General features: G+C 44.2%; 1 long non-coding RNA gene across 1 annotated transcript; it reads right to left on the reverse strand.

Moving 5' to 3' along the window:
• Window positions 1-9,180: 9,180 nt before the first annotated feature.
• LOC136163262 (uncharacterized) lies at window positions 9,181-17,889 on the reverse strand. Its single transcript, XR_010662200.1, has 3 exons — window positions 17,843-17,889; window positions 12,694-12,960; window positions 9,181-9,313 (listed from the first exon to the last, which is right to left on the reverse strand). It is a non-coding gene; the product is annotated as an uncharacterized lncRNA (long non-coding RNA).
• Between the last annotated feature and the right edge of the window lie 6,130 nt (window positions 17,890-24,019).

Below are 24,019 nucleotides of genomic sequence, written 5' to 3' on the forward strand. Positions count from 1 at the left end.
TCTCACCTGCTATAGAAGGTCTCTGCAGTGTGTATTGCATTTATTTATTAGATTAGATCATTAGATCATTTTTATACCTGCAGGATGCAATCTACCAAAAAAGTTTCCACACTCATTTTACGCACAGCCCCTAACATTTGTGGGATAAATGGAAATCGATACATCCTGAGAAATATGTTTTGAGTATCAAGGAAGCTAATAAAGGGGTTAAATAAAATACATTCTCATATCCTGACAAATATACCTTTACATTATGACCTTGGAAGCTAGTTTCAAATGTAAATTTTCTCTAAATTCAAACTTAGACTTTTCAGAGTTCCTTCCTACAACATGATGCCCCCGTCCTTCTCTTCCATCCTGCATTCTGAGGGGCCTAGTGATCACACACGTGGACACTGCAATCCCTGTGTCCACGCTCCACTCACACTCCTCATAAACCTTCTGGGCCACGGATAGACCCGAGGTGTGCATTGGGGAAGCACAGTCCACACTCAGAAGGGCAGACTGGGGTCAAGGTCTGCACAGTCCCTGGAAATGGGCCAGGGGCCATTTGAGCAGGGATTTCCAGGGTCCTGGACACGCGGGTGTGGTCTAGGAGGGGACCCGTGGGCTCTAGAAGCTGTGTTCCCTTGGGCCTGCAGACTCCTCAGCCTTTACTTACTAAAATCCTGGAGGTTGTCAATTCTCAGGTTCACCACCTTCTGCCCTCCAACTTCAAAAGCAAGCCACAAGCCATGAAGGGATTGTGTTGGACACTGGTAGTGACAAAAAACAACACTACAAAATTATGTCCATTCAGTCAAGATGCCTGCATGGGCTTTGGAAGCAGGAAGCAGACCCGAGCTCTCTGGATGGTGGAGATCTGAGGTCCTAGATACCCAAGTGGATGTTGTTGACCGTGAGGGAGGGTGGGCTTTAGAGGGACATCTCTCTGACCCAGGGACTGGCACAGCTGGTGAAGGTGGGAATGAGGCCCCCTAAAGCTTGAAGATGAGTCAAGTTTGAGAAGCTGATGAGAAATCCACGTGTAGATGGCCTGCAGACCATTGGAAATGTGGATGTAAAGTTTGATCAAAGGACAAATAAATAAACTTGAATATTAAGAAAGGAAATGAAGTGGGATTTCCCACACAAGCTGAGAGATGGTAGAAAATTGCCAGCAGAGGCTTGCAATGACCCTGAAATCACTGCTCCTAACAGCAGAGAGGTGGTTGTCTCTCCATCTCTTGCAAAGGCTGTTTGAGTGAGATTTGAGACCCTCCAGTGACCATTAGGGGGCATCTGAAATTATCCTGAGATAAATGTGTTTGGACTACAAGTGTCAAAAAAAATATCAATTACTTACACAGTAGCTGTCCAGGCTGCAAACGTGGTGACACAATCTTCAGATTTCCAAGCTTCTTCTGTCTGCATCCTGAATAATAGTTTCTACCTCATGGTTTAAGATTGCTGCTCAAGCTCCCGGAATCACGTCCACATTCCAGTCAGCAGGAAAGAAGAGTAGAGTAGTTCTTTACCAGAATTTAAACATATGATCACATCCAACTACAAGAGACTTGGAAAAAAGAAAAAAAAAGAGAGAGAGAGAGAGACTTGGGAAATACATAGTTTATTCAGTGAGCCAAGATCCCTCCCTTTTAAAAATTAGGGCTTCCATTACTAAAGAAGAAATAGATAATGGAAAGTTAGAGACAATTAGCTGACTCTGCCACAGGTTGGAAAAGACATAACAGAAAGAATTGCTTTAGCAATAGCCTCTCTGTTTCTGATACGTTGAAAGAAGTGAAAGTATTAGTCACTCAGTCATGTCTGACTCTTTGAAACCCGATGGACAGAACCCGCCAGGCTCCTCTATCCATGGGATTTTCCAGGCAAGAATACTGAAGTGCATAGCCAATCCCTTCTCCAGGCGATCTTGCAAACCCAGGGATTGAACTCAGGTCTTCCACACTGCAAGTAGATTCTTTACCATCTGAGCCACCAAAGTCCTGGGCAATGTGCCCTGCTTTATATCCTGGTCCCTCTCCTACTGTTTAGGAGGGTGTGGCAGAAGCCTCCCCAGCTCCTCGCTCCATTTCTTTTCAGATAAAGCTTCCTGCAGCAGGCTACTGTCTAGATACTGGGCCAGAGTCACGTCTTAATTTGTCCTTGCTCTGCTCATCAAAGGCTATTTCTCTCTTTGAATGAGCTGTAGCTGTAGCCATTATTATGCCCAGAAAGGCTGTGAAGTTTCCACGGATCAGCAGTTTTGGTAGTTGACTCTGCCTGATCAGATGTAGAGCAAATCATAAACTATTCAACATGTAAACACTGAGGATGTGCTCTGCATGGGTAACTCCCACGAAGTTTGGTTTGGCTAAATTCGTCCTGGGAGGGCTTTAGCCCAGTCCATGGATTAAAGGAGAGAGGGGTGGCTCTAAATCCTATCAGCAAAATTGGGGAACGGGAGGGGGTGTTGAAAGGGGGCTAAGGGGGAAAATAAGGAGCATGGGTTTATATTCTAAGGATGAGTTTTTCCTATGATAGTCTGTTGTCTTCCTTCCTGATGAGTCCCTTAAAGCCAAGGACTTCCTGGGAAGCCCATTGGGAAAAGACTTGGTCACACAGTAGTCTAGGGGAAGAAGGATGGCAAGACTGATTCCTTGGAGTATGAGCAAATTTGCCACTCCGCCTGAATCCTTGCATTCACAGGCCTCGCCTGGTAACACTTTTCCCAGAACAGCTCTCATTGATCTGTCTTTCTCACCAGTGGGCTTTTCTGGTAGCTCAGAGGATAAAGAATCTGCTTGCAATGCACAAGACCCGGGTTTGATCCATGGGTCAGGAAGATCCCCTGGAGAAGGGAATGGCTACCCACTCCAGTATTCTTGCCTGGAGAATTCCATGGACAGAGGAGCCTGGTGGGCTGCAGACCATGGGGTCGCAAGAGTCAGATATGACTGAGTGACTAACACTTTCACTTTCCCACCGGTTGCCACTCACTGAAGGGCAGGACAGGGGGCACCATTCTGGCAAATGCATGGGATTTGGAGCCACAGAATAAAACTCCAGTTCTGCTGTTTACTATTAATAGTTACACAGTCTTAGGTGTGGCAACCTTAAGCCTCAATTTGCCTACCTGTAAAATGATGGGGAGAGGACATCCTCACAGGATTGCTTTGAAGCTGAAGTAAGGTAATTCGCATAAACTCCTAGATCAGTTCTGGTCCATTCGGTGACACAAATTATAATTTCCTTCCACCTTTTCTCCTCCCCCACTGGAAACACTGAGGTACCTGTGGAGACCACCCTGGAAAACTTGCTGTGTCTAATAATCCTTGCCCCCCACCTTTACCCCTAGCAACAAATCCCCCATCTTGTTCTTCCTGTCGGATTGGGCCCTCCTCCAATCTGGTTCTTGGCTCACTGGTCATGGACTGTCCTTTCTCAACAGCTGCCTGGCCCTCATCAAGTTCTCTCTGCCCCAGAGAGGCTTAGGGAGGAAGTCTTTAATTTCTCTGACCACAAAAACTGCTTGTTAGCTAAGCCATACGTCAGCCCAGATGATGGGGGCCTGGCCAGTCCAGGGTGTCAGGAAATCCACAGCTGTGAAAACATGCAGTCCCAGTGGATGAAAGTCCCCTGGTGCCCAGGGCCCTCAGGAACCCCCCACGGTGGCTGAAATCTTCTCTTGGATCAGAGCAGGATGCCAAGTCTAAATGGAGAGACTGGAACCCCAGAATCTTCCTTCTTGGCTGGTGTGCCATTTACAATTCAAACCCCTTATTCTCTCCTTCTCCTCTGCCTCCTGCCAGAAAAAGCCTGGCCTCATTGGGGTCAGTTAGCATTGGAGGCCTCAGAGTGGTAGGAATAAGAGAACTCACTCCTGAACCACTTGCTTCCTCAGTGAGACACATCCCGTGAGACCTGTACCTGCCTCATCTGTTTCCCCCTCCTCATAATGCAGGGAGCCCCTCGGCCAGCCCTCTCCAGGGGTGCGGGTCCCCGCCCTTCACGCCATCTCCTTCAGTCATCCTTTCCTCTGCATTGTCAATGCTGCCCTCTGGATGGACTCACTCCCCTCACCATACAATCAGATTTGATCATCTCTCATTTAACAAGCAAACAAAACAAAACAGAGACCTTCTCCTCACCCTCCATCACCTGGCAAGCGTTATCCCACTTCCTAGATCCTCTTAGAAGGGTTGTCTCCCTCCCTCACGCCTGTTCCCCGCACAATGCAATTCAACCTCCTCTCTGCTGTCTCTGTTGTTATCAAGAAGAAGACCTCCAACCATCTTCGTGTTGACAAACCCAGAGGAACGCTTTCTTTCTTCATCTCCCTTGACTGAGCATCAGTTTTCAGTGAAATGGGCCTTTTCCTCTCTTGATGTGCTCAATCATGTCAGTCACGTCTGACTTTTTGCAACCCCCCAGGCTCCTCTGGCCATGGAGATTCTCCAGGCAAGAGTACTGGAATGGGTTGCCATGCCCTCCTCCAGGGGATCTTCCCAACCCAGGGATCAAATCCGTGTCTCCTGCATTGCAGGTGAGCCAAGAACCAGATCAGAGGAGGGCCCAACCCAACAGGAAGAACGAGGTGGGGGATTTGTTGCTGGGGGCAGAGGTGGGGGGCAAGGATTATTAGACACAGCAAGTTTTCCGGAGTGGTCTCCACATGTGCCTCAGTGCTTCCAGTGGGGGAGGAGAAAAGGTGGGAGGAAATTATAACTTGTGTCACCGAATGGACCAGAACTGATCTAGGAGTTTATGCGAATCACCTTACTGCAGCTTCACAGCAATCCCGAGCCACCATGGAAGCCCTCCTCTCTTGATCCCCAGTCCCAATGGTCTCCTGGTTTTCCTCTTTACTCACTAATCACAGTCTCTTCAGCTCCTTTATGCACACCCTCTTCTAGCCAAGCCTTAAATACTGGAGTTGTTCACTTCCCAGCCACGGCCTTATTTTCTCCTTTTTTACAGCTTGTCTTCAAGGGCAACATCCATTCTCATGGGTTTAGATCTCTCTAAATGCAAGTTATATGCTGATTACTCCTCAATCCACAAGTATTCCTCAGAACTCTCTTCTAAAATCCAGACTCCACTCACTACTGGGATTCTTCATTGGGTGTCTCACAGGTGTTTTCAAAATGGCCAAAATAGAACTTTTGATTACCTGAAACTCCTCTTTCTTCCTCAGCCTTCCTCAACCGAGGAAAAGACATAACAACTCTATCCAGTTAGTTGCTCAAGCCAGTGATCCTGGTTACATGTAAACTCCACAAGGGAAAGGATCTTTGTCTATTTTCATGGTTGATGGTTCCAAACAAAGAGAGCAGTGATGGACACATGTTGACTCAGCACTTATTGTTGAATGAGCGATTCCCTCAATTTTTCTCAAGTTTCACATCCAATCCATCAAGTCTGATTAACTATACTACTTCCAAACCATATCCCCCACCACCCTCACATCTTCATCTTATGCTCACCATTCTGCTCATCTCCTATTTAGATGTCTCAAACAGCCCTTTTTTTTTTTTTTTTTGTCTTGCCGTTTCCCTTTTTTCTCCTTGTCAATCTGTTCTCTTTACAGCATCAGATGATATCATATCAGTCCCTGAAAATCCTTCAGGGACTTCCCACTGGGCTTAAAAGGAAATATGAACTCCATTATTTGGCCTACAAAGCTTTGAATGATCTTCATTTCACAACCGTTTCAGATTTTCTCATTAATTTTGATCATTGGTCTTCTATGAATTCCTGGAAATTTCTGATCTCTTTCCACCTCAGACACTTGCTGCTTCTTTTCCTAGAGTATTTTTCCCATTGCTCACTGTATGGAGGGCTGTTTCTCAGCCTTTAGGTTTCAGCTTAAATGTCACTTCCTCAGGAGACCTCATTGACTATCCCACCCAAAATATCCCACCTTGGTATTTTTTATTACAGCACTCCCATTATTACCACCGGGCTTCCCTTGTGGTTCAGCTGGTAAAGAATCTGCCTGCAATGAAGAAGACCTGGTTCGACCCCTGGGTTAGGAAGATCCCCTGGAGAAGGGAAAGGCTACCCACTCCAGTATTCTGGCCTGGAGAATTCCATGGACTGTACAGTCCATGGGGTTGCAAAGAATTGGACACAACTGAGCGACTTTCACTTTCATTATTAACATTGAATAGAACCTATCATTATTTGGATCATTCATTGGGTTAAATGTTTATCATCTCTCCTTATCTTTTCCTCTACTCATCCCTCACTAAAGGAAACTGTAAAGTTAGGGACTGTGTCTGACCTGTTCCCATCATATGCCTCTGGGTCTGGTTTGCAGCATTTACTCCTACATTTATTGAATAATGAATACATGACTCCGATGTGCTTCACCTCTCAAGTTGCATGTGCATTCCTGAGATAGCTGTTCTACCTTCGCACTCATTTGAATGTTAAGTAACTCAGATATCTGCTGAAGGACCCATTCTTTCAGATGTATATATAGTTAAGAGGAACTCCCTTCCCTGCACAAGTCCAATGCCCTTGTCAGGATTTTTCTGAATTCCTGATGTCTTAGGTTCTTAAGAGCACTTCTGCTTTAAATTGTCTGCTCCTATAAATTCTCAGTCCCATGCAGCTGTTCTTAGCTTTCTGCTCCACCGTGACCCCTATGAGAAACTCAGCTTCCTCTTCCTCATTGGCCTCAAACACCACATAACCAGGCAGCTGAGGACAGGGCAGACTTTGTTGATATGTTGGAGCTCAGGTCAGGATGGAAAAGAGGCATCCAGGAAAGCAACGGAGTGTTTATCCTACAGCACCAGAGAACAAAAGGCTTTACATTTCAGCGCTAAATTTTCCCGTCCTTAAGAGTCACTCTGTCCTCAGCACAACCGTACGCGCCTCGCCATCACTGCCACCACCCTGCCGTCGCTGAGTTTTCACTCTGACCTTTTCTCGCCTTTGCTCCTCACTTCATTTCTTTTGGAAAGTGGCTTCAAGCTGTTTTCCTGTTCTTTCAGACCAGAGGTGAGAGGGGACAGGACGGGAAGAGAAAAGGGGCACTTGTCTTCCAGATAAACAGAGGGCAATCTACTTCAGAGAAATAGTCCAGTCTCTTATAAACATTGGCTTTAGGTAACTGTGGTTTTAAAAAGCACCTTAAAAAAAAAAAAAGACCCAAACCATTTTACCTACACATTCTGTGCATTGATTAGGAAAAGCGTATTTATTGCCATATGTGCCCGCCTTGATAGTGACACATAGATTGTTAGGTATAATATAATAGTGATAAAATAGTTATGCATATGGAGACAGGGGGCTTTCCCAGGTGGCACTAGCAGTAACGAACCTGCCTGCCAGTGCAGGAAATGCAAGAGACGTGGGTTTGATCCCTGGGTCGGGAAGGTCTCCTGAAGGAGGACATGCAACCACTCCAGTATTCTTGCCCAGAGAATCCCATGGACAGAGGAGCCTGGTGGGCGATGGTCCACAGGGTCACAAAGAGTTGGACACGACTAAAGTGACAGCATGCACGCACGCATATATAGCGAGATTCAGAGACAGAGACAGCGAGAGAGATTTGGGGCAATTTTTTGGGTTGTTTTCCAAAGAATTCCTGTAGACAGGCCAGAACTCAGTGAACTTGACTCTCTAGCAGTCGTGACTTTGGAATCCGGGCAATGATTCCCCTTGACTGGATCTATAGTTATCTCACTTCCATCCCTTCACACCGATACCTGTTACACCTTGACTCAGGTTAACAAAGTAACTGAGCTGGTAGAGTGGTCTGGGGAAAGGCTCCAGTTAAGATCAGGACCAAGGAAGAGTAAAATCCTCATTTGGATGTAAAGTGCAGAACGTTGATGGGAATGGTCTCACTTGATTTCCAAAGAACCACTCTGAGCACATAGGAAATCTCACACATCTCAGAACAATAAAGAAAATAATAAAAAGACTATGTTCCTCTGGTGAAAGAGATTGAAACCATTTTCTCTAGATGAAAACAACTGAAAGGGTCATGTATAGATTACCTAAGAAACATGATAGCTGACTCCCCAGAGCCAGAGTCAAGATACTCTCAGACTTCAGCCTGTGATTGAAGTACATTACCTTTTGTTCTAAGTTCAAGTTGATATTTTCTAAACCATTCAGACCCCTCAAACTTGGTCTCGGAATAGAGAATAATTTATACTTCTAGGGATACCTCGGACCCACTGCTAGCTTCCTTAAATTACAGGGAAAGTGAAAGTGTTAGTCACTCAGTTGTGTCCAACTCTTCTTGACCCCATGGACTATCGCCCGCCAGTTTCCTCTGTCCATGGGATTCTTCAGGCATTGGGTTGCCATTTCCTTCTCCAGGGGATCTTCCTGACCCAGGGGTCGAACCTGGGTCTCCTGCATTGAAAGCAGACTGTTTACCATCTCAGCCACCAAGGAAGTAAATTATGGGGAATGAAGCCATAAGTGAAATGATTTGCATTCATTTTTGTGGGGGTTACTGAGTGACATACAGGCCAGATAATCTAAAGAGGATGGAAGTAGGACCGCCCCACCATCCCCAGCAAGGGGGAGAAAGAGCGGTAGTTCTGTTGTTCCTCTCTATGCTCTCTCCTTCCCCAGGGAGGGCAGATCGGGCCAGTCCTCACCCCCAGTCACTGTTTTCCCCCAACCTATCCCCTTTGACAATTGTCTGAAAAAGCAAGAGACACAGAGATGGAGTCTTTGTCTTTGCAGGAAGCTATGGCCCTGGTGTTGGGACCAGACATCGTGCCTCCCACATGGACCACACTCTCGTCTCTGAATGACTTCTCCTGCCCACTGTTCTTCCTCCCTCTTCTCCACCTCTGGCCTTCTCTAGCACCAGCTCGCTGGCCAGGTGAGTGGTCAGAGCTAATGATTGAATGAACTCCTACTCCTGTTCTTCTCCTCACCTTCAGGCATAACTCAGAGTGAGGGGGAGTGGGAGGGGTCTTTTTGGCCAATGTTTGTGGCCAATAGAGGACCCAGAGTCCTCGGATCCCCTTGACTGAGTAGTTCTGTGGTCCCAGCTCTGCTACGGCTCCTCCCTTCCCTCAACTCCCTCCAAATTCAATCCAGTAGATTGGTAGACTTGTCAGTAGATGGCTCAAAATCTGCTCCCTCCTTCCGCCACCACTGCCATCAGCCTCGCCCAGTCCACTCCTGCATCAGCCAGTTCCAGTGTCTTCCTTCACCTGGTTCTCTTCTCTTCCTGTTCTCCACACACCAGCTGGAAGGATGTGCTGGTCGGATGACATCACTGCCCTTCTAAAGGTCTCCGATGTGAAGGTGGCTTCAGAATGTCTATTACAGGTTGTATGCCATTTAGCTGGTATTGTGGAAACAGCAATTAAAGAATGAGGGCAGGAATGGTTGATGCGGATTACCAGGCATGGTTTGGGGGAGGGGCAAACCACTCTGAATAAAACCCACTCTATGCCGTGGCATTCAAGGGCTTGCATGGGATAGCCCTTTTCTTTCTTTCTGCCCTCAGGTGGTCCCATTGCCCCTCTGCTTGACAGTCTGTCCCACAAATCCAGCTAGCTCTAACCCTGTCCTGTCTTTCCCATAAGTCCTCCCCTCCACCTCTGCTTCAGCAGGACTGGCTCCTCCAAAGCCAGCATGTCACCTCATTGGAGAGGTCTTCTCTGGCCTTCCTGTCAGCCAGATCCTAGGGACTTCCCTAGTGGTCCAGTTCATTGGTGCGCCCAATGAGGGGGGCCCAGGTTCAATCTCTGGGCAGGGAACTAGAGCGCACATGCCACAACTAAGAGTATTCATTGGAAGGACTGCTGCTGAAGCTGAAGCTTCAATACTTTGGCCATCTGATGTGAAAAGCCGGCTCATTAGAATAGACCCTGATGCGGGGAAAGATTGAAGACGAAACAAGAAGAGGGCGATAGAGGATGAGATGATTGGATGGCATCAGTGGACATGAGTTTAGACTCAGTGGACATGAGTTTGAGCAAACTCTGAGAGATAGTGAAGGACAGGGAAGTCTGGCATGCTGCAGTCCATGGAGTCACAAAGGAGACTTAGCGGCTATACAACAAAAACTAATAGTTGTTATATACAGCAACTTAAAAAAAAGATCCCGCACGTGGTAACAAAGATTCTGCATGCTGCAACTGTTGATCATCGCTATTCCCCAGCGGCCAGCACACTGCTGGTCGTCATAGTCACCCCGAAAATATTCAGGAATGAATGAATGAAATTTACACTGGCTGACTCTATCATTTCTCTTCCAGGTAAAAGAATCATGTGTAGCCAAATTAAGAAAGTAGCAATGATTAAAAGCAAATCTGGGCTCTGCACATGTAACCTCAATCATTCAGGTGCATAAGCCATATTTTATCTGGAGTTGACCACATACATGTGTTATCAAAGGACAGCCTGCTGGTGGCTGAACCCAGAGAACAGGTATCAGGGGTTTAGGAAGGGACGTGTCAAGATATATCACCAACATATTTTAAGTACATCTAGAATCATGCGGTCTAGTGCAGTGTTTCTCAGCCTCCATACTATTGAAATTTGGGGCTGAACAGCTGTTGTGAGGAGCTTTCAAGTGCTTTGTTGGACATTTTAGTAGCATCCTTGGCTTCTACACATTAGATGTCAATATCACCCTATTATCAGTGGCAAACAACAAAAATGTCTCCAGAAATTGCTAAATGTCTCCAGGGAGCAAAATCATCCCAGTTGAGAACCACCAGTCTAGAGGAACAGTTAGTCATCTTCAAGAGAATTGCCATCAAATCTTGGGTACCACACACACACAAAAAGAAACTAGAAGAGTAGACTGGTAGTAGGTTGCTTTTTATTCCTGGTGTGAGGACTAGCACAAAGTATTCAAAGGCTATAATGTGTAATCAATCTAGCTTCAGCTTCAGAGACAGACAAAAGATCCACTGGATGAAGCCTGAAGCTCACCAGAGACTTCCAAAAGAAGAAGGAGGTGAATTAAATATGACCAGATAAAATAATTCATGCAACAGAGGTAGAATTTAATTATGGGTGACTGCAGTCTATGAATGTGAATCCAAAATGTGCCAAAGGCACATCATGCAATGATGACTGAAATGAAGCTCATCATAAATGACTGGCTTATAAACCAGGGCTTCCTGGATGGCACATGGGATGAGCAGCATCAGCCAGGGGCCGTCATCAATAGGCAAGTCCAGGTAGACAGTTCAGAAGCTGCCAACCTGATGGTGTCACTGGCCCGTGGTCCTGGGATGAAAACGCTTTATAAATCATCTTGATGTTAATCTGAGCACTTAGAAAAGCAGAACTGAGGTTTCAGGTCTTAGGTCTGGAAGGATGTGGCACGTGTTGAGATAAATGGAGTAAAGAGAAATGACAGGAATGAGACAGAAGTGAAACATGCTATATTTACTTGAATAAACACCCCAAGTCTTACTGCAGAAATGCAAATTTTGACATGGAGAAGGCAGCAAAACAGTTAAGTAAATCAGCCTAGAAGGAACTAGGATGGAAAAATGATTACAGGACAGAGCCCGCCCAAGGAAAACAGGAAACATGCTGTGCTGGAGAGAGAGCAGAAAGCCTTTCTCAAACAGACAATTCTACAAGCAAGTGGGAACTTGAAAGGAGATACGGAGCCACCAGTCCTCACACAAACACGCAGTAACCACAGAACAGCTGCCTGATGCAGAGCCGAGTCTGTGAATATGTCTTTGAAATTATCAGTGGCAACAGCTGAATAGGACAGAAGCTGTGAAGGCTTCTTCTCTGTTAAGAGAGGCTTTTAGAAAAGATGTGGGAGACCACATACTTCATGATTTCAACAGCGAGGGAAAAGTGTTTTGAAGCTCTAAGCCATAGCTTGAATGTAAGAATTGCTAAGAAAGTTATGTTTAATTACAAAGAAATCAGCAGAAATTTTCAGCAGGGAAACTGTCCTGCAAATCCGTGAGGTTAAACTGCAAAGGAAAATGTTAATGGCTGAAGCAGGCTATCCAAAGAATTCAAACACCTTTCCGGAAGGCATTCTACGTTGTCCCTTGTTTAAAAAAAAAAAAATCCTAATCTGCAAAAAATATATTCTGGCATTTACAAGGCAAGCTATTTTGACCACAAGGAGAAAAAGAAGCTCCCAAACCAATTTTGAAACCAACTATCGGATTACAGTCAATATTTTGGCATGTCAGGAAGAACATTGAGGCTCATTTGAAATACTGTGTGCAGCTTTGATAAGGACATAAATATGGAGAAGGTGGAGCAGGAAGCAACCAAATGATAAAGAGACTCAAAGGAGACATTCTTTACATTAGCACGTATCTTGCAAAATCAGCAACTGCACAGCACTTGGTCAGCAAAGAAGGGGATTTATGAGAGAATTTCATTGAGATGTTAAGGGAAAATCTAAAGGGATTACCAATGATAATGCAACAGGGCTGCTTAACTTGAATGTAAGACCAGGGTCTGCAAATTCAGGTGAATAAAAAAAAAGAAATTAAAAATATTTTTCTTGTTTGTTTGTTGCGGGAGGGTTTGGGGTTTTTGAGGAGGGGAGAGGAGGTTTGAGGAATACTGAATGGGAAAGAGGAATTGTCAGAGCTGCAGAAAGGATAAAGAAAGAAGAGCATGAATTTTACAGCATCTTGTAAATGACAGTATAAACTAGAGAAACAAACATTTTTCTCCTTAAGTCCACCCTTAGTTTTAAACTTCCCCTCATGGACCTACCTCATCAGTGAATTTTGTATAATCCTGCTCTACAATACACAAAGCAACTTGTTTAACTGTAATGGAGAATCTGGGTCACATAGCTCAGACCTCTCAATGTCCTTCCTGGCTTTTTGCTTCTGTTATTTCAAGTCCAAGTGCTCCGCCAAGATTTAGCCCAAATTCCGTCTTCTCTGGAAAGCCTTTGCTGGCTTCTTCATTGGAAGCAATTTCTTCCTTTTCTGAGCTCTTCCACCTCGGTTTTCACGTTCATTCGACGCTGTTTAACTGCCAGGAAGAGGGAGCAAACTCTATCATAAGAAATTTAAAAGAAGGATCAATATGCATGTTTTCTGCTTTTCCTTAATACCTCTCACTGTAATTTTTGGTAAAGAAGTTACTCCTTTGGTAAAAGAGTTAACTTTAAAATGAGTTATAGATCGGTTGATGAAGTACACACAGCATCTCATAATAAACTCCCTGCATCTTATTATCCTAGGAGAGTTGTGCAGTGGGGTTCTGTTGTGGTAACAATAACAGCTACTGCTTACTGTCCCATTACTATATACTTAGCATAAGTTATGTCAAGAGCAAAGGAAAAAATGAAAGAACTAAAAGGTGAGTATCTAATTTTGAGTGATGAAAAGAAGCAGGAACAGATTAAAATTAGAGAATTGAGATCTAATCTTAATTAAGATTTTAAAATGGAAGAGATCAATTTTCTTAGAAAGGAAAGGACTTTTAAATGCTAATATATGGTTATATTTATGCTACATTATTTCATTATGCTTTCATTAAGTGATCATACTGTACAATAGATGAGTGTGTGTGTGTGTGTGTGTGTGTGTGTGTGTGTATGCATTTTTTAAAGTTCTAGAGTGACAGACACCTGTTAGTAACTGTATTTTCCTCTAGGGAATGAAGTAACTAAGTAATTGAGTAAACCCGAACAAGATCTTATTTATGTCACCCCATTCAGAATGGGGTGTGAAAAGAGAAAGAGAGGAGATGTTTAAGGACGTTTGACTTGACTCTATTTGTGGATTATTTTTATATTCATATTCATGAATATGAAAACGCATATTCATGTGTGTATCAGCCAGAGTCTCAGTTACAAGAAATAAATCACCCCAATTATCCTAACAGTGGGCATTTCATATAAAGAATTTAAACTCGGCATTAAAGAATGGAAAAAGTAAAAGGGGAACCCTGAAATATCACAGGAGAAAGAGCTGTGCAAAGCAGCCAGCACCTAGGGCTGGGGAACAGGGAGGAGGTTGGGATTGTTAGGTTTTAGGAGTTTGGAAGGGAGCTTAGCTGGTGCTACCGTCTCAGGACCGCAGGGCAGAGTCAGATCTCTGACAAGTGGGTGTCTGCAAAGACTGGGACAAGAACAAACTGGAAGCAGCTACCTCGGGGGAGGGGTTCCGGCGAAGGGCCCCTGCGGGCCGCACCCGCAGGAACAGGAGGGAAACAGGAAGCGGCTAGTTCTTCCTCTTCCTTCCACCTTTCTGTCTCCCTTTGGCGCCCCCTCATGGAGACAGGTGGCTGAGATTCTTTCTCAGTCTCAGGGCATGTGCCTAGCTTATTAATGAACCTATTTACAGTTTATCGATTAAGCTGTGCTGCAAACTCTGATCCTGGGGGATGAAATAAACAATTCAGCTCTATCATAATCATAGGAGTCAGAAGTGGCCTCAAAGAGGTTATAAATGTTCCCTCTGCTTACACAAAGCCAGTTTCCTTGGAGTCGGAACATTAGTTTGGTAGAGCACACACAGCTAGGAGCCAACATCTTTTAAATTCTCTTTTTGGCTCTGCTACTGAGTGGGCAGTCTTATGTAAACCACATAATCTCTTTAAAAATAACAATAATAAAAATTAATTCCTGAATGGTGCTCACCATGTGTCAGGCACTGTTTTATGTATATTAATTAATTTAATCCTTGCAACAGTTCTATGAGAAAAGGGACTTTAGCTACTTCACCCAAGGTCACAAAATAGTGAGGAAAAGACCAGAGATTGAACCCAGCAGGCTGATACAAAAAAATTTCTCTTTATCACCAAGCATCACCGTCTCTCAAACATTTATATTACACGCCAGACACCATTCTACATTCTTAAAATAGAGAAAAACCTTCTGAAGTAAGGACTGTCACCCTCAATTTGCGTATGAGTATAATGAATCCAGAGGGCTCTCTGGCCTCCATTTCTCTGTCTGTCAAATGGGTAGGTTGGATCAGCTGACATTGATCCCAGTTTCTGCAGACACTGGGATTCTATAATTAAACAGCTCAAGGGTTCTGGCTAAAACCCAACTAGAAGAACTCATTTTACACATTTGCAGACCCTCTGATCTCACAGGTTTAATAATAGCCCACTCACTGTACAGAAGTACAAAAATTGCCCGCTCAACACAGGTTATTATTCTCCATCATCTATTCTCTAAGAATTCGATGGGCAATAAAAGGGAGGGAATCAAAAATCATTTAGGGTAACACATTTCTTGCTTTCAGCAATTAGCTCCAAGATCATATGCACATCTAACTGTGTTATATTGGGAAAGGGATGACACACACTTTTTATTACTTCTCTTTTCCTCATTTTTAATATTCTGTTTGACTTTTAGATTTTCAGTCTACCACAAGCCTTTGAGAAAAGTTAGTATTTTCACAGCGGAAAGGTTCAGAACCCAGGGAAGCTTGCCTGAGGACACCCACCTGATAAGAACTGAACTGGGATTTGAACTTAGGATGAGTTTTACCTAAAGTGACAATATCAGGACTGTTAAGACTAAAATTGACCTTGTCTCCAAAAATCCTATTTTTTTTTAAATAAAAACTCTCCTGTCAGTGTATATAACCTTGTAACTCTTGACAAGCCAAGGGATGGACATTGATAAACTCCCAGCTGAGTCAGCTGAGTGACCTGACCTCAGTGAATCCCTGTCAGCATCACCCTAGCAAGTCACAGACCAGCCACATACCATGCTGACACCATCCAGGGTCCACAGGCATCTAGTGTCCCTAGGAACTTCACACCACACTACAGAGCCTGGTATGTATAATATGGCAAAATCTTTAAGAACCTCAGGAATTCAGTGATTTTTATAAGGGCAGATACCTATCTTCTTAGAAATGTTCCTATGAAAAAAGTTGTGCATGTGGGCAAAATCAAGTCCCCTCTGCTCACCAAGCCTTGATTGGTGCCACTTTTATCATTAAAAAAAAAAATTCCTAATAGTCTTTTGGACCCTAATCTTCTGGGAAATGAGGGTTTCCTGACATAACAAGAGGTCTGCCTCAGAGAGAGATTTGACTCCTCATTTGAACATTTGTAGAAACCCCTAAAATAGTTTAGATAGAAATGAAAATGATGGGAGGAGAGACAACCTCCATGAGGGATGGTCCTGGAATGCAGGTTCCATGTGATTTACTCCAAGGATAATTAAGCAATAAGAGGATGGAGCGCTTGCTCCTGATTCTCGCCTTCCCTCCCCAGATGGGGCAGAAGTCCTCCAGGAATCCTCTCCTCCCGGTTACAGCACACCTCCCACAGCTGGTGCCCCAGGGCTGCCTCCAAACTGAAGATGAATGACTGCATTCAACTATCAAGGTCAACAGCCGATTGAATCCAACGCTACTGGAAGGAGGTTGGGAGGCTTCGGCACTTTGTTACCTGGGGTTCAAATCCCAGGTCCTCCACTGACTGTGCAAATCTATGCAGGTAACTTTGAGCCTGTTTCTTCATTTGACAAGTCAGGGTAAGAATACCCATTTCATTGGCTGGTGCGTCAGTTTTCAAAGGCTTTCACAACAAGTACCACAAACTAGGGGGCTCAGAATAACAGACACTTTTTCTGTCATAGTTCTGGAGGCTCAGAATAACAGACACTTTTTCTGTCATAGTTCTGGAGGCCAGGAGACTGAAATCAAGATATCAAGGAGGCTAAGAGTCTAGGGAGGAATCCTTCCTTGCCTCAGTCCCTGACATCTCTTGGTGACAGCAGGATCACTCCAACCCCTGCCATCTCCTCACATCTCTCTGTGTCTCTGTTCTTCCCTCTTCTTATAAGGACATGAGTCATTAGATTTAGGGTCATGGCTAACCTGGGATGATCTCATCTTGATCCTTAACTAATTACATCCGCAAAAGACCCTATTACCAAATAAGATCAAATTCTGAAGGCCAGATGGACATAAATTCTTGTGGGGGCACTACCAACCCATGATAACTGTTTAGGGGATCGAATGAGAAGGGTGCAGTTACAGCGCCTCATTTAATACCTGCATGTTATGGGCCTTTAATAAGTACAAGGACGATTCTTATTTTTTGTTATTACTGCTGCAGCTGGTCTCATCATTGCCTTCTGGGCAATAACGGAAAAGCGTTGATTTGGGAATGAAAGGACAGTTCTGATGAGTGGCAAGAAAAGGGGCAGTGGAGAAGAAGCAGGAGGTTTGGAAAGTGGGGGAGAAAATGCTGAGCGAACACCCATGACCTGGTTTGCTCCAGTGCCCACACGGGCTTCCCCTGAGGCTCAGCTGGTAAAGCATCTGCCCGCAATGCGGGAGACCTGGGTTTGATCCCTGGGTTGGGAAGATCCCCTGGAGGAGGTAAAGGCTACCCACTCTAGTGTTCTAGCCTGGAGAATTCTATGGTCTCTATAGTCCATGGGGTTGCAAAGAATCAGACACGACTGAGCTATTTTCACTCACTCACTCTGGATACACTGGGCGTGAAGCAGGAAAACTGGACATCTGAATCTGATCCAGCCTGGCCATCTCCCCATTGTGGTTTCACTGCCCTGAGGGAAAAGAAACTGAAGAATCTGGGGGAAAAAATTCTCTACATGCTCACTTCTTCCTCTCCTGGTACAGATGCCTGCTTGTTCAGACATGTCTGACTCTTGTGAACCCATGGACTATAGCTCACCAGGCTCCTCTGTCCATGGAATTTTCTAGGCAAGAATACTGGAACAGGTTTGCCATTTTCTACTCCAGGGGAATCTTCCTGACCCAAGGAACGAACCCTCATCTCTTGTGTCTCCTGCATTGCCAGGCAGATTACTCTTTACCGCTGAGCCACCTGGGAAGCCCCTCTGGTACAGGTACTTCAGAATTTTTCATATGGGAGTAGGAGAAGAATTGACTCTGGAAGCAAGACTCACCGAGCGTAGAGGCCTCCTCCCTGAAAAGTAAGTGGATCTCAGTGCTGAGTGTGGGGAGAAACTTCTGTTATTTCAGAAGATTCCTGAGCCCTGGAAATGAGCCAAGCGTAACAACACACGAAGTCAAAGGCAGCTGGAGAAGCTCGGCCTCTTCCGCCCCAAGGCCAGAATGACAGGCATCCCGGATGCTCTAAAATTTATCAGTGCCATTCTGAAGACACCAAAATTTCACCCTGATATAAATTATACACCACCAAGCACTGTAGCTTGGGTCAGATTCCTGGGTCAGGAAGATCCCCTGGAGAAGGAAATGGCAATCCACTCCAGGATTCTTGCCTGGAGAATCCCATGGACAGAGGAGCCTGGTGGGCTACAGTCCATGGGGTTGCAAGAGTTGGGCATGACAGAGCGATAAACCACCACCAAACACTGTAGCTAACAGTTTTGCTAGAACTGTGGTACATGTTTATGTCACTGGAAGAGATCGAAGTCAAGAGGTGAGTCATGACCAAAAAATTATTTAAGCCTAAAGGCTCTCTTGAAGACTAACTCCTTTCCTCCAGAGAAAGCCTTGTAGACTGTCAGCCAGGTGTCTGCTTTTTTGTAGCATGAACACTTTGATGGTCTGAGTCCATGGGCTACTTCTCAGAATAACGTTTTAAATAAAATAATAAAAAAGGACAAAGCAAACAATGAAATCAAAAGACAGTTATTAAAACACCAACCAAACAACCAATTTATGATATGTGCTTTTTTTTCTCAATGCATTAATCACAAGTTCTAGGAACAGGTCTTATAGCTATTGTAATTTTTTGAAGTTAGGGGGAAATTAACCAATATTTCAAGATCTCTGCAGTAACTATAGAGAGTTTGACAAATTTCAGTGGTTTAGTGTCTACGTTCATTATTGAAGAAATGCTAACTTTCAGTTGGGGTTAAGTGGAAATGCACACATAGCTTTGTTTTTTTTTTTTTTTTTTCCTTATCCAAGTTCACAAAATTCTCTTCCTAGGAGTCGGTGGACCCCATATTTCGAACCTCTATTCTGAGCAAACTTCAAAGGTACCCAAATTGTGGTGGGGCTCTGCCAGCAAGCGCAAGCGCCAATTCAGTTACGTTAGCAAAGGAGGCCCCCTGCTGGCCAAAACGCGGTGGCCATCCATCTGAAAACTCAGTTGGCAGTGTTAGAAAACAATAGGTCAGGCAATTAATTCTCTGACTCACATCAAGAAATGGAGCGCGGAAGGCTACTTGTCAGTCAGGCCCTGGGGTATCTAATCAGTACAGATTTAAAAGTCCCATCTGGCTTAATGGGAAAGTGCTGAGGTTTATGCTGTTGGTCATTAGCAGAGGTGGAGATGCCAGTCTGGACCGCTGTTTCTAAGGCTGCGTCTTTCTCCTCTCCCGGTCAAGAACAAACTCTGCAGATTGCTTAAAGGCTAGATTTCCCCCGGGGCTTGTCTGACCAGGGTACTTAAAGCCTGGTTTCAGTGCTTGGAACCAAGGGCAAAGGAAGGAGAGGAGATATGAATGCAGGACTTAGGATGTGCCAGAAACCAGGATAAGAATTTTCACATGTGCTATTACTGTCAATTCCTAAAGCGATCCTGCATGAAGTTGCTATTATTATTTACAGAGTCTTGGAGAGAGGAGAGCTGTCACTTGCTCATGGTCACTCTGAATGAATGGCTGGGTGGGTTTGGGGGGATGGGTAGCCCATCTGACGCCCAGTTTCTGCAACCTGAGGCCAGGAGAATCCGGCCCCGGGTACCCACTACAGTTAGCACAGAGTTCTGGATCCTGGTGTCAGGTTTGAGCCCTGGGCTTCACACTAACAGCATGAACTTAGACAAGTTTATCAATCATCTGTGCCTCGTTTTCCCTATCTGGGAAAGGAGGACAGTGACAGTACCTATTACAAGAGTTGTTGTAAAGATCAAAGGTAAAACCCATAGAACAGTGGCCAGTATCTGTAGATATTCAATAAATGACAGCTGTTATTACTCCGAGAAAATGTTGCTTTCTGAACACTAACGCAACAACACAGCCAGCAGCCTAAACCATCATTCCTCAATTAAAGGCAATTTTGTTCCCCAGGGAAGTTTTGGCCAAGTCTGGAGACATTTTTGGTTCTCACAACTAGGGACCATCTAATGGGTAGAGGCCGGCAATATTGTTAAACATTCTACAATGCACAGGTCCGTCAACAAAAAACCAAGTGGCTTCAGATGTTAATATTGTCAAGACTGAAAAACTCTGCCCTGGTCTGAACACCAGTGAGGTGAAAAATAGTTTGCCAGATATAATGGGGTATTAGGTGGAAACTGGAACCCCCATCCTAATGGAGGAGGGCCAGGCAATAACCAAGTACATGAACAAGAAACTCTTAGATGACCATAAATGCTGTGATAGAAGTAAACAGTGGCAGAGAGTCATGGGGTTGAGGTCCTTAAAGTGGATGAGAAGAATGTTTTCTTAGAGGAGGTGGCATTTAAACTGGACTTGAATGACAGGAAGTGACCAGAGAGCGAAGATCTAATCAAAGAGCCTGACTGGCAAAGGGACAGTCCCTGCAAAGGTATCAAGGCAGCGACGTGATGTGACTGAGGCCAGAAAGAACGGTGGGGAGGGAGGTCGAGAGTCAAAGAAAATTCCAGTAAGAGACCACAGGTGATTTCCTTTTGACAGTCCTACTTCCTGATATGCTTACTCCCTAGGAAAACATATTGCCTCAAAGTACGTGACAGTAACTAAAATATGTGATTTGCTATGTGATATACATTTTAGGTTGGTTTTTAAACTGCTGTTCTTTCTTTTAGGAAGCAATAACAGGGAGTCTCTTCCTTAGCAAAAAAGTAGTTAACAAGGTCAGTTATTGGATTTGGTTACTTCTGGTTTGAGATAAACCATGTTGCGTCTTCCTGTTCTCTGTCGCAGGGGGCTTGTTCAGATGCAGTAAGAGGAAGTCTCGGAGGAGGGAGGCCAGGACACGGTTCCATTCTGCTCCTTTGCAGCCTGTCAGTGGCCCCGAGTAGAATGCAGTACTGCAAAGCGTAGTTTGAGAATCAATAAGGCCAGGAGAGGAGGCAGGGAGAAAGGCTGGGCATCTTGCCAGCCTTGTCCATAATTCTTCTGCCCGCCCAACATCAGAGGCTAAGGAAAGGCCTGTAAAAGGAGCCAATTATCTAATTTTTCCTCTCTTTCTGGTGGATTTCTCATATATTGCTGAACCACAGTTGTAGTTTATTAAGCAAGTAAAAGAAGTAAATTTTGATAGACTGTCTAATAGACTGATCGGTTTATCAAAAGGAAGGGGGAGGAGTAGGCAGGAGGAGGTTTCTGTTTTTGAAGATGGGATAAACTGTACCGGGATCCTCAGGGCAGGAATGTGTGTGTTTGGTGTAAATAGCAGGGATTGAGCCCCCTGAGGTATGGACTTACTGTTTGAAGCATCCTTAAACAGCTCTGGACTCATAAGTCTTCTCCTGCGCTCTGTTACATTTACTTTCAAAACTTGCTGGCCATGTTTAGGACTTTTTACCAGACCCATTAGAAAGCACTTGGGCTCTTAAAGATGGTTCTCAGTGAAGCTGGCAAAGCAAGTCAGTCAGCTAATTACCAGAGTCAGCACTGGTTTACGACTCAAGTAACCCAATTCGGGCAAATTGCTGACTGTCTTTTCCTCTTCCTTAATCTTAGGACCCCTAGTTTTATTCAGGGCAGTAAATGATACCCAGCTAAAAGACTATGTATTTCCCAGAAGCCATATGACTAACTCCTAGCCAATGAAATGAAGTGGCAGTGTTTTGTGTAACTTCTTGGAAAGCATCTTAAAAGACAGGTAATGTATACACTTTGCTCATTCTTTCCCCCCATTCTGCCACCTGGAATTTGGAAATGATGGTTGGAGCACTAACAGCCATTCTGTGCTATGAGGACAGAGTCATACTCTAAGGAAGGTGTGGTGACTAGAAAGAGTCTAGATCTCCAAGGACTTTGTGGGGTTGGCATACTAGCCCAAAACATCCTGTCTCTGGACTTCTGTTACGTGTAAGAGAAAGCTGTTTCTATATTACTTAATTTTTTATATGACTTTAAAGTTTTCATTTAATGCAGTCAGAAGTAATCCTAAATGGCCCACCAATATTTGCATAATGTACCCACATTGTGAGACTGAATGAACAAGATTAATACTTTCATAAAGTTGTATTTTATCTAAGCTTCTTAAAATTATCAGTTTCAAACAATAAGCAATTTATAATGAGATTCACATTATATAGTCTTAGCTGACTAATTTTGACTTAGTCTAAGGGGTATTTTAATGCACCTTGGCAGACCTCATCAAATGAAGAGAATGGAATTCGGGTTTTGGTGGCTTTTTTTCACTTAAAACTGGTCTAAGACAGCTGAAATCATTGGTGAACAGTAACAGAGAGAGTACCTCACCTTATGGGTCCTATAGCAGCGTATCACTGATTCTGTTTGTATCATCAAAACATCTGGGATGTCTCTCTATCTCTTGAGCCACATGATCTCTCTGATGTAACAGTGTCTGCTGATGGCTTTACAGTAGCCCGCCCTAGGGCTGAAACAAGAGTACTTCCTCAAAGCCAACTGCTGCTCACCAAATACTTCTCTCACTCTGCCTTCCAGCCACGTGATAAGAGTTGAACTTCCTCGCTCTCTGTGGCTGAGTATGTCTGAGTTCTGGCCAGTGAACGGTGTCACTTACAAGTTTGGCATATATTGCTCATGTGAGACCCTTCACAGTTGTATTTTTTACTTGCCATAGTATCAGGCAGTGGCTGCCCATCAGCTGTGTCCAGGAGGGCAGGTGATGCCAACCGCTGAGCAGCGTCCCTGTCTCTTGTTGGACATGTAGTTTGAACAAGAAATATACCCTTTTTTGTTTCAATCCACTGAGATCTGAAGATTGTTTCTGCAGCATAATCTATATTCTGATTAATGCATTATACCATCCAGGAAAAGATTCTGAGGATGGCAGTAATCACAGAGGAACTGAATGACATTATCTATGGTTCCAGCCATCAGAGAAGACATGTGAGCAACAGTTCCCTCTGAGGTGACTCATACTTTAACATCAACAAGTTCAAAAAACTTTTTTGTTGAGAAGTTGCCTTAACATATCTAGCTACAAAAATCCATCAAAACCAAGCAATCCCAAAGAAAGGCAATGCCAAAGAATGCTCAAACTACTGCACAATTGCACTCATCTCACACGCTAGTAAAGTAATGCTCAAAATTCTCCAAGCCAGGTTTCAACAGTACATGAACCGTGAACTTCCAGAGGTTCAAGCTGGTTTTAGAAAAGGCAGAGGAACCAGAGATCAAATTGCCAAGATTCGCTGGATCGTCGAAAAAGCAAGAGAGTTCCAGAAAAACATCTATTTCTGCTTTATTGACTATGCCAAAGCTTTTGACTGTGTGGATCACAACAAACTGTGGAAAATTCTGAAAGAGATGGGAATAACAGACCACCTGACCTGCCTCCTGAGAAACCTGTATGCAGGTCAGGAAGCAACAGTTAGAACTGGACATGGAACAACAGACTGGTTCCAAATAGGAAAAGGAGTACATCAAGGCTGTATACTGTCACCCTGCTTATTTAACTTATATGCAGAGTACATCATGAGAAATGCTGGGGTGGATGAAGCACAAGCTGGAATCAAGATTCCCTGGAGAAATTTCAATAACCTCAGATATGCAGATAACACCATCCTTACAGCAGAAAGTGAAGATGAACTAAAAAGCCTCTTGATGAAAGTGAAAGAGGAGAGTGAAAAAGTTGGCCTAAACCTCAACATTCAGAAAAATAAGATCATGGCATCTGGTCCCATCACTTAATGGCAAATAGATGGGCAAACAGTGGCTGACTTTATTTTAGGGGGCTCCAAAATCACTACAGATGGTGACTGCAGCCGTGAAATTAAAAGACACTTACTCCTTGGAAGGAAAGTTATGACCAGCCTAGATAACATATTAAAAACCAGAGACTTTACTTTGCCAACAAAGGTCTGTCTAGTCAAGGCTATGCTTTTCCAGTAGTCATGTATGGACGTGAGAGTTGGACTATAAAGAAAGCTGAGTGCCAAAGAACTGATGCTTTTCAACTGTGTTGTTGGAGAAGACTCTTGAACTTAACTTGGACTGCAAGGA

This window comes from Muntiacus reevesi, chromosome 3 (genome assembly GCF_963930625.1).
Source record: "Muntiacus reevesi chromosome 3, mMunRee1.1, whole genome shotgun sequence".
Classification (NCBI taxonomy): Eukaryota; Metazoa; Chordata; class Mammalia; order Artiodactyla; family Cervidae; genus Muntiacus; species Muntiacus reevesi.